Raw genomic sequence first — 16,090 nt, 5'->3', positions numbered from 1 at the left:
AACTTAAAATAGTTAAAAAATTTGAAAAATATTTGTTGCAGAATGCTTAACACATTTACAATTTATTATTAATTCAGTGTATATAGAGGTCTATGTTTAGATAAATATGTTATATATATATATATATATATATATATATATATATATATATATATATATATATATATATATGCCCTTACAGACAAGCCGTGGCTGGAGCTGGCGACTTCTCTCGACACAATCGACAGCAACTGTTGGCGACTGGATGTGTCCAGTAATGCGACAAGGTTGACAAATGTTTACCTTTATGCAAATGAAGAATGACTTTCGGGAGAAACACACGTGATCTGTAAGTTTAGGCTTACAACCAGGGTTAGTTCCTTCTACATCAGTTATACCACATTTGAAGAAAATAGTAGAAAAGTAATTAAACATTTTAATTGAGAACATGTGGCCTTTAATATTTCTCATCTGTTTTACTTGCAAGGACACTATCGGATGAGAACTAAACTGAGCTGGACGATGACATCACTGTTTACTGCTTTATAGTTTAAATAAAATCTTTACATCAGAACTGAATCAACACTAAACTGACTTCAGCTGAACAATGACACTATTTTCTTTTAGAGCTGCTGAACATCCGAAATTAACTCTGCTTGCATCATTGAATCATTTTCCTGTTATCACTGTAAAACTGCTTTGAAACAAACTGTATTGTATAAAGCACTATATAAATAAAGGTGACTTGACTTGACTTGACTAGGTGAGTGTGTTGGACCTTGTATATCAGCCTGTTGTGAGTTGAGTTGAAGTGATCTTGAAAAAGATCATCTGAAAAGATAAAGACAAGATAATTCATGCTAGCTTTAGAATGACTTTTCCATAAAACCTCATGGGTAAAAGGAGCCCAATAGCTGCTCCTCAGGACTGAGAGTTAAATGCTGGGTAGAGGTCAAATTCTTAATTTTACCTTCAGAGCCCTACGGAGATGGGGTCACAAGCGTTGTTTGGTGGGGGCGTGCAATCCCATGCCATTTCACTTTACTTGATTAAGATTTGTGGCAGAAAGAGAAATGGACGGAGAAGAGAGGCACTTTCATTTGTATTCTAAGTCCTTGGGAGGGTTTATGCTCTGATATGAATGACAAACTCAAATTAAAAAGCATAGTCAGACAAAGTGAGCCCTTACATCTGACTGAAATAACTAACAGTAGAAGAGAGGACAACAACAACAGAGAAAGAGAAGAAGAAACGGCTAAATTTGTAAATTTCTCCTGATACTGGTTTCAAGATATCATAGGAGTGGATCAACCAAAAACTAAAAATCCTTCCATCATATCATTCCAAATCAGAAAATATTCTTGCAGCACTAACAATAATGTTAGTATAGCTCTCATTTTAATTAAAATGGAACACAGAACATCTTTATAAAGCACTGCCTAGTTAGGGTCTGCTTGTAACTGACCCAGAGGTGTGTGCAGTGAACATGACATCTTCACTTTGTACAGATTTTGTTTGAACTGTTACAAGAGGGAAACTGAAAAAAAGTAAGGTACAACGGGGCTAAAGGCACACCTTATGCTGGGGCCACACCACAAGATATTCGGGCTGATTTCTTCCCTTCCAACAATCCTAAGTGAAGTCCAGATTATCTTGATGGTTCTACAGATTATCTTATCAGATTTTCCTGTGGTGTGTGAGGTGTGTTAAAAGTGACTAAACCTGCTCGGTAGAACGTTGGAGCCGGCTTCAACGTCAAACATTTGAATATTTACGATCAGAAATCCTGATTTGTGGGGGGAACCCCGAGGACAAACGCGCACATACTCTATTGATTGTCAGGTGGAACGAAACTATACCCAATCAGAAAGCGAGCTGACAGAAGATGGAAGCATAACAACCGCAGTATGGCGCAGCACAGAGTGAAATGGATATAGACATCAGAGATGGAGGATCAACTTGTCGATTTGTGGCAACAGCACAAGTGTGTAAAACATACCACAATAAAGTTGACAATTTCATAGCAATTTCTTCCTATCGTTCGCCATGTGAGATTTAGTAAGATTTTCCGTGTTCACAGTCAAGACTCTGGTTGAAAATGTGTTTGTGTGTGGTGTGTCTTCACATCGTGGCACACCACACACTACAGGAGCAAAACTGTTAAATCTAGGATTTTTTGTCCTCATGTTTGTGGTCTCTCACATTTTGAAAATCGTATAAGATTTTAAACATCTTTTGATGTGGCCCCAGCATTAAGAAAAATGTGTCAGACAAATTGCAGACAAAAAAAATAGATATAGATATACACTCACCTAAAGGATTATTAGGAACACCATACTAATACTGTGTTTGACCCCCTTTCGCCTTCAGAACTGCCTTAATTCTTTGTGGCATTGATTCAACAAGGTGCTGAAAGCATTCTTTAGAAATGTTGGCCCATATTGATAGGATAGCATCTTGCAGTTGATGGAGATTTGTGGGATGCACATCCAGGGCACGAAGCTCCCGTTCCACCACATCCCAAAGGGTTGAGATCTGGTGACTGTGGGGGCCATTTTAGTACAGTGAACTCATTGTCATGTTCAAGAAACCAATTTGAAATGATTCAAGCTTTGTGACATGGTGCATTATCCTGCTGGAAGTAGCCATCAGAGGATGGGTACATGGTGGTCATAAAGGGATGGACATGGTCAGAAACAATGCTCAGGTAGGCCGTGGCATTTAAACGATGCCCAATTGGCACTAAGGGGCCTAAAGTGTGCCAAGAAAACATCCCCCACACCATTACACCACCACCACCAGCCTGCACAGTGGTAACAAGGCATGATGGATCCATGTTCTCATTCTGTTTACGCCAAATTCTGACTCTACCATCTGAATGTCTCAACAGAAATCGAGACTCATCAGACCAGGCAACATTTTTCCAGTCTTCAACTGTCCAATTTTGGTGAGCTTGTGCAAATTGTAGCCTCTTTTTCCTATTTGTAGTGGAGATGAGTGGTACCCGGTGGGGTCTTCTGCTGTTGTAGCCCATTCGCCTCAAGGTTGTGCGTGTTGTGGCTTCACAAATGCTTTGCTGCATACCTCGGTTGTAACGAGTGGTTATTTCAGTCAAAGTTGCTCTTCTATCAGCTTGAATCAGTCGGCCCATTCTCCTCTGACCTCTAGCATCAACAAGGCATTTTCGCCCACAGGACTGCCGCATACTGGATGTTTTTCCCTTTTCAAACCATTCTTTGTAAACCCTAGAAATGGTTGTGCGTGAAAATCCCAGTAACTGAGCAGATTGTGAAATACTCAGACCGGCCCGTCTGGCACCAACAACCATGCCACGCTCAAAATTGCTTAAATCACCTTTCTTTCCCATTCTGACATTCAGTTTGGAGTTCAGGAGATTGTCTTGACCAGGATCACACCCCTAAATGCATTGAAGCAACTGCCATGTGATTGGTTGATTAGATAATTGCATTAATGAGAAATTGAACAGGTGTTCCTAATAATCCTTTAGGTGAGTGTAGATATAAATATAAATATAGATATAGATATAGATATAGATATAGATATAGAACATGTATTAAACACTGCTGGGGGCAAAATATTTTGTGTGAAAATAAATTATAAAAGGGGTTTATTTAAAAATCTGGTGGCAAGGTGGGCCTTTATTTATTTTGATAAATAAAATAATTGATGGTCACACTTTAGATTGTTGTACAATTCTCACTATTAGCTCCTAATTACTCCTAATTAACTCCTAATTACTGCTTAATAGTAATATTAGTCATTACAAAGGTAGATGTTAAGTTTAGGTATTGGGTAAGATTAAGGGATGTAGAATATGGTCATGTAGAATAAGGCATCAATACTCTATGTGCTTTCAAGTACTCTGCCGTGCAAAGGCAAAAGACCGTAACTTTGTTTTTGGTCGAAAATGAGTTATTGAGATTTTTGGCACATTCAAGACCTCCTTTATCATGTGGATAAGTATCTTGAGTCAATTCCATTGTTTTTTCGAGAAAATAATGGGTTGTCTTAACAGTTACTTCCAAAAGCCCATGAGAAACCAAGGCAGAACACCAGTTACCACTCTTTGGCTTTGTTTTGGAACGCTCAAATTGAGTTACGGTACTCTGCCTTTGTTTAGCTGCGCATTAATATGAAGTTACTGTGCCGGTGTTCTATCAAATAATAATACATATCACATTAAACGGTGTTCTGCCTTTGTTTTACTGTCCATTAAAATTCATTGAAATTAGGCTACGGTGTAACTTGTACAGCTTCCATCAGTACCTGTAACTTGTAGCATATATGGGCTATGAATCATTCGTTCGTTTGTTCTGAATTAACAAATTCGGACTCTCTGTGTTTTCTAAGCACATTTATTCTGAAACCCAAAGCCTTTTTACACTCTGAACTGAGATATGTAAATCAAGACTCTCGACAATCTAAATTACCATCATGGCTCCGACATGGCTGGGTTTAGATTGCTTTCTGAAACGTTTACATCTCTCCCAACACTCTATGGCACCCTGGAGTATTACCAGAACAACATACACACACACACACACACGCAAGCCTCAAAGAGATAAGGACTCTCTCTCTCTCTCTATGTGACATTCCAGACACAGAGCATTACACACACACACACACACACACACACACACACACACACACACACACACACACACACACACACACACACACACACACCTTTGTATTAGAACTTAGCAATATCCTTTTGATATATGTACAATTCCATTATGCATGTGTGATTAGTTTTTGCTTTATAATAGAGGTATTGTTTTCTAATGTGTAATCTTGAATCAAAAGTGTTTTAGTTTAAGAATGTCACCAACATTGTCTGGCAATTGCCTTCCCCCCACTTTGTTTTTATTGCCCTAACGGAATGTCAAGCAAGCTGAGATTCTAGGAGAGGAGTAGGAATAAAGTGTTAATCCTACAGTTTCCATATGTATAACCACTTAAGAAATGTATAAACATGGATTTGATTTTCCCGTGTCATAGTAGCCGATATCAGGGCTTGATAGTCGTGTGAGGAAACTTTAAATGTGTGTAATTCTGCATATCTCGTGTAACTTTGCATTTCTATAACCTTCATGTGATGTGTTTGATATCTCTGTAATTCTCTCAATCTAATGGAGTCGAATTCCGATAGCAGAATGCAGTAATGTACATTGTTTTACACATTTCATATTTCTGGAGCCGAAAGGCTTAAGTCAAACACCACTGTAACTCGAGTCAGGAGGCAGTTCCAAACAAACAAAGGAATCTTCACGCTGGAAAATCTCGACAGATGATTTGCCCTTCCCGTAAAAAGGGGCGGGGACGGGATTCCTTCAAAAGACGGAACTTGCCTGTTTCTCTCTCTCTCTTCCCTTCGACAAACTTTGGAAACCCAAGTCCGGACCGGCTTCGGCCTGCTTCTCATCTCCGTTTTCTTTTCTTTACTAAGTTTTATTTTCATATTCGCCTCTCCCTCAGCGAGGGAGATGAACTCTGAATCATGTTTTTGGCAACTTCACGTTCGGTGAACCTTTAAAACTTCGCGCGAGTCTGCTCGCCCGGAAGACACGAGAACACGCACGCCTTCACTCAGAACGACACACGCGCCTTCTTTCCTCAAGCAAATACAAAGAGAACCATACGCAAGTATTGATTTGATTTGATTGATTTGATTCCTTGTTGTCTTTCAAAAGGTTACTGTCTATAATTTTTGCCATATTGTGATCTCCGATCGCAGATTTTGCTTTCACTTTCGCTCGCTCACCCTCTCTCCCTCTCTCTCATTCTTTTCCATCCTCTCTCTTTCATCTGTTATTTGTTTAGTCTTGTATTGTGTTTACGTGTTCTATATATATCTATATGCATATATTCTGTGTGAATCGTAGTATGTATTCCTTAGTTTGCATTTATTAAAACCCAATATTCCTGATTGATTCTGTCTGTCTGCTCATGTTACGAAGTCAATGAAAATGTTCGATCTTAAGCTACAAAGCTGATTTGTTACTTTTCAGTAACCTAAATTTTATAAGGACAGGAGAATGGTTTCATGGCCAGAAACAATTTTTTCCTGAAATTATAAGAAGTGATAACTTTACTGAGAAGTTGATAAGTTAATCTTACGGCCGTTTTGCTGGACAAACCGATTGTTCGATCATAAACGTTAAAAGTTATCTCATAAACTCGATCTGAAATAAGACTATTGATATATTAATGACTAACCATAACCCGTTGTGGTAGTCATTCATATCGATCTATTTTCAGCTTCGATAATTTAATGTAACTGTAATATGCAATATATTAATCATATTCATGATTAATTATTAAAATTCCCTATAGATCAATTGAGCTAATGTTAATGATATACCCAGTGCGGCTACAAACTTGATGTCCCCAGAGCTTTGTCCTGCACAAACGCGGTCAGAACATTATGGTCTGAACCCGCTCCATCGACAAAAGTGCAAAATCGATCGCGAAGGAAATATGCAGAGTTGACAGAAAAGAACGCCCCGCCTCACCCAGTTCGGGTACCGGACCTGGTTAATACCAACCTGGTCTCACAGAATTCCGTGAAATGAACACGGCCCCTTAACTCAAAATCTGTGGCAGTTTCACAGAATCGTCGAAAATTCCATGATGGGCCCACGGAAGTGATGCCTATGTAAGTCAATGAAAGGCAGCATCCATGGTCCACACACGGATTCCCTGTTCCAACATCTGCGCTCCCCCAGTTGACGTCGTTTTATAGGCTAATTTGGAACGTATCGCTTTATTCTGGGTTTACTTTAAAAAGTACTTCACTTTAAATATTTATTTTTAAAGTGATTTTAACTTGATATTGCATTGTTCTGTCGTCCTTTGATCGCTAGGATAACTTCTGTTCACCCTGTTCCGTGACGGTACCACATAATATTCAGTGGTTGCCACAGATTGTTTCACCTTCACTGGACGATAATCAAGCCAGTCTCAAGGCAGTTCGTGATATGGTCACGTAATTTAATCTATTGATTTGTGACACGGACACGTTTATTTTGTTATTTTCGTGATATCAGCACGTATAGTTTTTTAAACTAATGTATTTCAATGGGAAGCATCTTTCGTGATCACAGCACGATTCTTTCTGCCTGTCGGGCTGCAGCAGAGAAGCTGTTTAATCAACATTTATTCACGAGATCTTATCATAGTTTATGTATTTCTTTTAATGTTATTATTTAGGTCTTATTGCCAGGGAAGCTGGATTGCTTTGCTGTTTATTGATATTTTTTTAATTATATTTTATCAGTAGGAAATCGCGCTGAAGAAGTCTCATTCTGAACACAACGCGATATTTGGCATCAGTTCACATGTGCCAGATGTTGGTAGGTAGTCGTAAACACACTGTCCTAATAATGTTTGATATAATGTATTTTCTGTTTGTCGATATTAGTCAGATTAGCTCACATTCAGTCACTGCATTATATCTGCACGGAGGCTTTGCGTTTTATTGCTTTTTAATTCAAAATAGGGTGATTAAACACTGTCTGTCACGTGACGTGCTATAGACCTAGACCTTCAATCAGTTAATCATATTCATATCAGGTTTAAAGTAGTACAATTAGTTCCAAAGTTGTATTTGTAGTAGAAGCACAGTAAAAACAACACTTACCATGCTTATACCACAGTAACATTAGTTTTACTGTGATAAGTGTAGGAAAAAGACAGTAATCACAAAACTTACCATGCTTTTACCACTCTATTGGTAGTTCTCTTACGAGAGGTTCTCTCGTACTGCGTAATAGCTTACGCTAGGGGAAAAACTCTTTTCCACGAGATATTGAAGCCAAAAATTATCCTTAATTTTGTAATATTGTAAAACGCGTTGCGGCAGCATGCAGACATGGGCGAGACAGCTCGCGCGCCCATTGGCTGCTCTGCGGCAACTACACCAGCCTATCGAGAGAGGCCCCTCATGACGTCAGATCCAATGAGGGCGCTTCACGCCCACTGCGTCACGTCCCGCTGAAACGGGTGGGGCCTTGGGCTATAAATATAGCCTCGGGAGGCTGGATTAGCTGATTTTTCATCTCTTCAAGCGAAGCTCACGCATCGCTGGATCCCGAGAGGAAGAAGCCGCGCCGTCTGATAAGCCTTCTGCGGGACGAGCCTTTGCACCTGAAGCCGCTGGTCGACAACTCGCCGCCTTCAGTCGCCGTTCCTGCTAACGCTTTCCGGCGTTATATCCTTTTCTCTGCTACTGTGTTTTTGTGTGTGTGTGTGTTCGCCGGCGTGACACACACTCTCATTGCACTAAAAGAGCCGGGTGTCTTTTTCAAGACACCCCTTTTCCTGGTGAGGATCACGCAGCTCTCACGCTCGCTGACGGCGGCCTTCTCCGAGACTGCACCTCCGCCCGCCGCGGTACCGAGCCTTAAAAAGCGCCGTGCTCAACAGGTCCCGGAACCTCCCCCAGCCCACAACGCTTGCCGGTGCGCCCGCCTGCTTCACCTGCTTTGTCTCTTCCTGATGGACAGCGGCCGCCGTCTGCCGCCGCTTCCATTGTGGACATCGACCAAGAAGCCGCGTCTGTGGGGGATGATACCTGCTCTCCCTCTGTTCGAGCCGCGCAAACTGCGCCGTTCACAGGGGATGTCAGGAGCGGACGGTCACGGGGCTAGCTTTCTCTCTCCCTCTGTTCGAGCCACGCAAACTGCGCCGTTCACAAGGGAGGCCGGAAGCGGACGGTCACGGGGTTAGTTTTTTCTTTACTTTACAAAAAAAGCTACCCCGCCCTAGTTGCGCCCCATTCACGCGTCACTCACCGGCGAAAGGAGAAAAGAGTGTTTTTAGTCCCACCGAGGCCGGACTAACCTCCATTTCTCACACATTTCTCAGTCCCCTCTTAAGCTCAGGCGACTGGAAATATCAATATTGCAGCAAACGAGCCTGTTACAATACACGCACGCCTGCAAACAAATGCCGAAGCAAAACATGATGACGCTCTCTCTCTTCCCGTTCTCTCTCCCTTTGCTCATGCTGCGCAAAGTGCGCCGTTCGCAGGGAATGTCAGAAACGGACGGTCACTGGGCTAGTTTCTTTACGTACAAGAAAGCTACCCCGCCCTCGTCGCGTGCGTCGCTGGCGAAAGGAGAAAAGAGAGTGCTCTTAGTCACACCGAGGCCGGACCAACCTCCATTTCTCACACATTTCTCATTCCCCTCTGAAGTTCAGGCGACTGGAAATGTCAATATTGCATTAAACGAGCCTGTTGTAATACATGCACGCCTGCAAACAAACGCCGTCACAAGACATGTTGACACTCTCTTATATGCTTGCGCTAATTGAAAGCTTATGTGTTCCCCCCTGTTGCTCAGTGGCGGAATTTTAGGCTTTCGCACGAGAGACCCGTGTTTGAATCCCGGGTCTGCCGGCAGATAAAATTATGCCGTCAATGCTTTCGTTCTGTCAGTTCCCTTAAAAAGGCGACTGCAGATGTGTATTTTGCAGCCAACGAGCACATTGTACAACCCGCTCGCCTGCACCCAAACACCGTTTCTATGGCAACTCAAAGTCTTCCTAGCCAGTCTAGGGAAACGACGGTGTTCAAGTCCCGCTGCGGCCGGACTTCCACCAAAACTTCTCGCTCCTTCAGTTCCAGTAAATGCAACTGTTCCAGTGTATTCTGCAGTAAACAAGTCGGTAACACAGCCCGCTTGCCTGCACACAAACGCCGTTTTTACGGCGACCCAGATAAATCCCATAAAGAGTGTATTTTCTGGTATTCCGGCCACGGCCGATGGTGTTACGAGTGTAGTAAAAATGCCCACTGCCCAGTGCTCATTCCTACACACAAGCACAGCCCGCCACACACGGCCCGCACAAATAAAATCGACTCACGTCGAATGTGCACTAGATGTAGTGAATGTGCCAACGTCCCAGTGCCCACAAACACTACACACTGCATGTCTCACGGTTTCTGTAAAAACGAAAGCAACGCACATACAGTCTGCCCAAGCAGACAGTGTTTTCAGCGTTATGAATGGGCCGGCATTCCCTCACAGACATGATAAACCCTACGGGGTTCGCCCCGCTCGCTCTCTCTCAGCGCACCGCTATAGGAGAGCAGAGCGCAGACAGGCTGCCCGCTGTTATCAGCGCGCCCCCGGCCTCACACGCTGCAAGCACGGCGTTTATGTTACAGCACACCGGTGCTCTCCGCTCACCACTAGGTCGCGACCAGTGCCCAGATATCATTCTACCCCTAGCTACCCACGCGAACGCATGGGCAAAGCTTCCCGGGATATCAGAGTGACTGCTGAACATTATAAAAAGAGGCTATTCGCTACAGTTCGTTCGACGCCCGCAACGTCACGCGGCGCGAACCGAACCGAAACTACGGTGGAAAAGGAAGTAGCACACCTACTTCGAGCCGAAATAGCGAAACTATTGAGCAAAGGGGCTATAGAACCCTTATCACAAGCTAAGAGCAAAGGAGGCATGTACAGCAGATACTTTCTGGTACCCAAAAAAGACAGGGGTCTCAGACCCATTTTAGATCTAAGACAGCTGAACAAAGCACTTCTGAAACGACAGTTCAGAATGCTCACAACCAGGAAAATCCTCTCGCAAATTCGCCAAGGGGACTGGTTTGTGTCAATAGATCTGAAAGACGCTTATTTCCAAATACAAATAGCGTCACGTCACAGGCGATTTTTGAGATTCGCCTTCGAGGGCCAGGCATATAAATACACAGTCCTGCCGTTTGGCCTGTCTTTAGCACCTCGTACATTCACGATGTGCATGGATGCAGCGCTCGCACCCCTGAAACTCCGGGGCATACGAGTTCTGAATTATTTGGACGATTGGCTGGTTCTAGCTCGATCACACTCAGAGCTCATAGAACACAGGACCATATTACTCGATCACCTAGAGAATCTAGGTCTCAAAGTCAATTGGGCGAAGAGTTCGCTGTCTCCCAGTCAGACAATATATTTTCTGGGTACAGAACTGGACTCGCTGTCTATGACAGCACAACTGTCGCCACAGCATGACAAAAAGCATTTTAGTCCCGCTCAAAAAGTTTCAAAAGATGCTGGGTCTCATGGCTTCAGCATCTCCAGTGCTTCAGTTGGGTCTGCTTCAGTTGGGTCTGCTTCGCATGCGCCCGCTGCAGTTCTGGCTAAAAGCGCGTGTACCGCGCCGAGCGTGGACCTCCGGTCTCTTACGCCTCAAGGTCGATCATAAATGTGTCTCAGCTCTGAAATCTTGGACAGCGACCGATTGGTACCGGTCAGGTGTAAACCTGGGGACTTCCTCGAGTGTGAAGGTGGTGTCTACGGACGCCTCAACCTCGGGATGGGGAGCGCTGCTCGAGGGCAGACCATTCTTCGGCCAGTGGTCAGAACGGGAAAAGCTTCTACACATAAACTGCCTGGAAATGGTGTCAGTCGACAACGCGCTGAGGCGCTTTTGTCCCCAGATAAAAGGACACCACGTCTTGGTCCGTTCGGACAACATGTCGGTGGTGGCTTATATAAATCGCCAAGGAGGCATCAGATCCAGAAACCTCCACAGGCTGACGGAACGCCTCCTGATCTGGGCTCAGCACAATCTGCGCTCGCTGAGAGCAGCGCACGTGCCAGGTCACTTGAATGTAGGACCAGACAAACTGTCCAGGAACAATGTTCCAGCAGGAGAATGGTCTTTACATCCGCAGACAGTCCAACTGCTGTGGAAAACATTCGGCAGAGCGAAGATAGACCTATTTGCGTCTCAAGAAAACGCTCACTGTCCGGAGTTTTTCTCCAAGAGCAGGGATGCGCTGGCCCAGGTCTGGCCCCGCTGCCCGCTCTTTGCGTTTCCCCCTGTCACGCTCTTGCCCCAGGTATTAGAGCGAATCAGAGAAAACGGATGCTCAGTGCTACTCGTGGCCCCGTTCTGGACAAACCAAGCCTGGTTCCCAGTTATGATGCAGCTGACGAGTACTGCCCCATGGCCGATACCAGTGAGGTGGGATCTCCTCTCGCAGGCCAACTGCTCGATCTGGCATCCTCGCCCGGAGCTTTGGTCCCTACATGCGTGGGCCATCAACGGGTACCCGTTAACCTCCCAGCGGGAGTATTAAACACGATCACGCAGGCTAGAGCCCCATCTACTAGGCGGCTCTATTCCTCAAAATGGTCTGTGCTCTCTAGCTGGTGTACAGCTCGGGACATATCACCCTCAGACTGTGGGGTGTCGGAGGTTCTTTACTTTTTACAAGAGCTACTGGATAAGGGCAGAGCCCCATCCACGCTCAAAGTTTACGTGGTGGCCATAGCAGCGTTCGCTGAACCAATGCTTGGCCAGTCACTGGGCAGGAATGATCTGGTCATTCGCTTCCTTAGAGGAGCTAAGAGGCTGAATCCTCCCAGACCTCCCTCTTTCCACGGTTCTGGAAGCCATGAAAGGCACCCCATTCGAGCCAATTCAGTCAATAGACCTAAAACACTTATCTTTCAAGACATTGTTTCTTCTGGCTCTCGCTTCAGTAAAGTGCATAGGGGACTTGCAAGCGCTCTCAGTGAGCGTGACGTGTATGGAGTTTGGGCCTAATGACTCAAGAGTCATACTCAAACCAAGGCACGGGTATGTTCCTAAATCCCTCAACACACCATTTAGGGCACAGGTGATTTCCCTGTCGGCCCTGCCGGTCTCTGAAGAGGAAGGGGACGCGGGCTTCCTTTGCCTGGTCAGGGCGTTAAGAGCCTATGTGTCTCGCTCATCTGTTTTTAGACAGACGGAGCAGCTCTTTGTTTTGTTCAGCGGATGTTCTAAGGGACTAGCTGCGTCAAAACAGAGTCTATCCAGGTGGATAGTTGATGCTATAGCGCTAGCGTATACATCTAAGGGCCTGCAATGCCCGTTAGGTGTCAAAGCGCACTCCACGAGAGGCATGGCCTCGTTGTGGGCTTGGTCTAGTGGGATTGCCTTACAAGATATCTGTATGGCGGCAGGCTGGGCCTCTCCATCTGCATTTATAAGGTTTTACAACCTAGAGGTTCCCGCTTTGCAGGCTAAGCTGCTCTCGGTCTAATAATTCAGTATTATCTGCCCGATGCTATCGGCTCAGGATGCTGAAACTGCTAGAGCGTTGATCGCTGATCGACTATATACCTCTGTGGGCAGTGTGTAAGTCCCCTAATACTTATCAGTCCAGGCCGAGTTCGCCCTGGCTGTGTGGAACACTTGATATAATCTGCTCTTAATAGAGCACTATATTCTACAGGAATGATGCTATTCTAGCCCCTCTTACCGGATTCTCTGTGAGTCCCTTATGATTATGCACTGTATGAGCCCCGGGCACCTGCCCTTGGGACCTTAGTGTTGAATCTCAGCACGCACGGGGTTTTACACTGTGTTCCCTTAGCGTAAGCTATTACGCAGTACGAGAGAACCTCTCGTAAGAGAACGTACTAGATTACTAACGTAACCTCGGTTCTCTCTAGAGAGGGAACGAGTACTGCGTATCTTGCCGTGCATGCATCACGCTCTGGTTCGCTTCGGCGATGAAAAACCAGCTAATCCAGCCTCCCGAGGCTATATTTATAGCCCAAGGCCCCACCCGTTTCGGCGGGACGTGACGCAGTGGGCGCGAAGCGCCCTCATTGGATCTGACGTCATGAGGGGCCTCTCTCGATAGGCTGGTGCAGTTGCCGCAGAGCAGCCAATGGGCGCGCGAGCCGTCTCGCCCATGTCTGCATGCTGCCTCAACTCGTTTTACAATATTACAAAATTAAGGATAATTTTTGGCTTCAATATCTCGTGGAAAAGAGTTTTTCCCCTAGCTTAATCTATTACGCAGTACTCGTTCCCTCTCTAGAGAGAACTGAGGTTACGCTAGTAACCGAGTACGTTTTAATGTGTTCTCTTTTTTCAGCTGAAAAGACCAAAAGAGCCTTTCAGACTCAGTCAGCCCATTATTGTTTGAGGAGAAGTAAACGGAGGAGACAGACAGCTGCAAAGGCAAATATTCGCAATGGTATGTATGTGTTGGTTTTAACCCTAAATCAAACATTTTATCAAGCATTTGTTGTTAAACCTTTTCTCACAAAACAAATAGCCCAGTCAGTACGAACATAATCTCAAAGTCTTAATAATTCACAAGATTTAACAAGTTGTCAAATTCGTACAATACTCGTACATATTTGTATACTCGTACATAATCCTGCAGCTTTTACTCCTAGTGCTGTCATTGGCTACTGCCTCAATTCCTGTACATATTTATCGCGATATTTGTAAATCAGTTGCGCCCATTCTTGGAAAGTAGTCGGATGTCCCACACACTGTCAGAAAGTTTTTATTAATTGCATTGTATTCATTCAAATTATTACAAATTGGTCCCTGTCTGTTCATGTTCCAATGATACATGATGTCTCTCCCCACCTCATAACCTACCTCTGTTTGCAAGAGTGGAAAAGCTAATTTGACTTGTCACATGACATCAGATACTCGATTATTTTGTCATAATCAGATCAGTTACACTGCTGATAACTGTCCCGTTTGCACGTAAATCATGTTATTTTTAAACAAGTTCATATGATTATTGCTTGCTATTAAAGACATACTTTTATTCATAGAAATGCCCACATATCAGTGAACTTATTACATAAAAATGCTTTTAACATTTAATTATGCAACACTTTTTACAGAAATAAATCATATAGTTATATATAAACTGACTACTTGCAAGTAATGTATTAAAATTACCTTCCTTTCTGTTTTCGTGATCAGCCCTTCCCAGGTAAAGTTCATAGAATATTTAAATCAGAATTTACTTATCAAAAGCTCTCTCCTAAATCATATGGTAAATTGAATCTCACTTGTGGACTTTTCTGCATGAGGGATGAATCTGGGCTTCCAGTCTGAATGAAACAGTTGACATGAGAGTGTTTAGCGCCCCATATCATTATCATCTTCCCATTTTGGGTAAAAATAGAAAAATGATATTAAAGTACTTTGTAACGTAGTTACTTGAGTAGTTTTTAAGAAAACTACTTATTTACTCTTACTTGAGTTGTATTATTTTTCAGTACTTCTACTTGTACTCAAGTAAATTATTACTTAACCCTCTGGGGTCTGAGGTGTTTTCTGGGCCTGGAGGTGTTCTGACATGCCCTGACATTTGTGCTTATTTCTGTTACTTGTGACATTTTCATGGCTAAAGTCTGATTACACTGTATTCTGTACTACAATAATATGTCAGCAGCAAGTATGTAAAAGTTTGTAGTTTTGAGATAATGACATTTATGCGTGGTTTGTGAAAATACAAAAAAATAATTCTCACTGAAATAAGGCCATGAAACCCATACTGATTATTTCTTCACAAGACTTTTGAAAATTGTATCACGTAGCCTAGAACAGTGATTCCCAACCCCCGGTCCCCGGACCGGTGCCGGTCCGTGGACCCGTTAGTACCGGGCCTTGAAATATTCCCAGAATAATGTTTCTTTTTTTCTTTTTTCTTTTTTTATAATAATAATAATTTTCTTTTTTATATGCTTTTTTAAGTGCTATGACGTCATGTTATTTAATCCAAAACCTAAACAATAAATAGATTAAAATGTGTTTCTTTGAGCGCCTTGCGATTGCTTAGCAACGCGTCATATCTGAACGGACTGCAAAAAAGCGCGCTGCACCTGAAGTGACAGGGAAGTGGAGAGATGAGCGGGCCGCGATATTTTTTTCAATGGCTAATTTCATTGCGGACAGTTCTGGTAAAAGGAAAGGCGATGACCAACTCGAAAATAGCGAGAGAGAAAAAGTCACGCTTCATAAATACGATACCTCATACATTAGGTATGGATTTATGACAACAGGCGATTCCGTGGCGCCAAATCCGTTGTGTATTATTTGTGGTGAAAAACTGTAAGCTGGTTTTTGTTCATATTTGTAAAGCAGACCTTTTTAAATTTCGTTTTATTGTATCCTGGAATTTTTGTGCATTGTTTTGGATGCATATGTTTTTTATGGATGCTCAGGAAGAACAGCTGGTCTTGTGCACAGCTACAAATATAGTAATATCAATAAGCAGTTCATGCTAACATTAAAATAGTTTTGTTCTCATTGGTCTGATTTG

This window comes from Squalius cephalus, assembly GCF_949319135.1.
Source record: "Squalius cephalus genome assembly, chromosome: 8".
Taxonomy (NCBI): domain Eukaryota; kingdom Metazoa; phylum Chordata; class Actinopteri; order Cypriniformes; family Leuciscidae; genus Squalius; species Squalius cephalus.
The sequence above is the reverse complement of the archived record's forward strand: the minus strand, read 5'-3'. Positions refer to the sequence as shown.